Raw genomic sequence first — 1,107 nt, 5'->3', positions numbered from 1 at the left:
CTTTAGCTCCTTGGATACTTTCTCTAGCTCCTCCATTGGGGGCCCTGTGATCCATCCAATAGATGACTGTGAGCATCCACTTCTGTGTTTGCCAGGCCCCGGCATAGTCTCACAAGAGACAGCTCTATCTGGGTCCTTTCAGCAAATGCTTGCTAGTATGTTCAATGGTGTCCACGTTTGGACCTTTGCACATTCTTATTTGATAACTAAATGTGTCATCGATCTTTCAGTTACCAGTTAAGCAGCGAATTTTTTCATATGAGGCTCGTTCATACTTAGTTCAACACCTTTTAGGTGACCTTTTTCAGTTGGCTGATTGTTCTATTTCATTCAGTTTGGTGATAGGACTTTCTTCCTTCTAACCTTCATTGTGGTAAAGCAGTTTCAACCCCAATGTCTGTCATTTAGTTCACTTCTGAACTGTTGTTCAGAGCTTGCTATTGTTTGTTTCTATGTTTATTATTGTATGACAATAAGACTGGTCCCTACAATTTTATTATCAATAACACATTGACTCTTCTCGCATAACATCACTAAAAGGACTTATTCTGCTTGTGTGTTTACCATTGTGCATAACCAAAATTCACCTTTCTGTGAAGTCTCCCGGGGTTAAGATAAAAACATGCCTTCGTTGACAAGGAAGTCTTCACTATGCCAGGACTGAATGTGATTCCTAAGAGCGGGTGTTACCCACACACACCATGATCCTCACCTTTGATATGCTGATGTGTATATTTTATGATCTTCTTTTACTATTTATCCTTAAGCATGTTTGTATGTACAACTGTAGATATGTACATAAAGGGGCTAGATACGTGAACATGTGACTTGCTGCTGCTTTGAAATTATAAATATGAATCCAGGGTATACCATAGTTGAGTTCATTTTCATTGTAGGGTCTACCTTAGTAGGAGCACATGTCACTATGAACATCAAAAGAAGAACATGAATGACTCTTTAGTTGTGTGTACACACCTGTGATCCTTGCCTCATCACTAATGAGATTCCTTAACTTTGTAATGGACTTACTGTGTGGCTGGGGTTCCAAATGACTCACTGAGAAGGAGGTTATATTTTCTGTCCACATTTTTCTTTTTTTTTTTTTTT

At 38.8% G+C, this 1,107-nt stretch overlaps 1 protein-coding gene across 1 annotated transcript in view; it reads left to right on the top strand.

Annotated features, from left to right (window-relative positions):
• The window catches only part of LOC110311887 (keratin-associated protein 19-1), an 11,776-nt gene that overhangs the window by 4,640 nt on the left and 6,029 nt on the right, over positions 1–1,107 (top strand). The gene's annotated exons all lie outside the window — the stretch shown is intronic.

This window comes from Mus caroli, chromosome 16 (assembly GCF_900094665.2).
Source record: "Mus caroli chromosome 16, CAROLI_EIJ_v1.1, whole genome shotgun sequence".
Lineage (NCBI taxonomy): Eukaryota > Metazoa > Chordata > Mammalia > Rodentia > Muridae > Mus > Mus caroli.
Note: the sequence above shows the minus strand (reverse complement) of the source record. Positions and strands in the feature narration are given on the sequence as shown.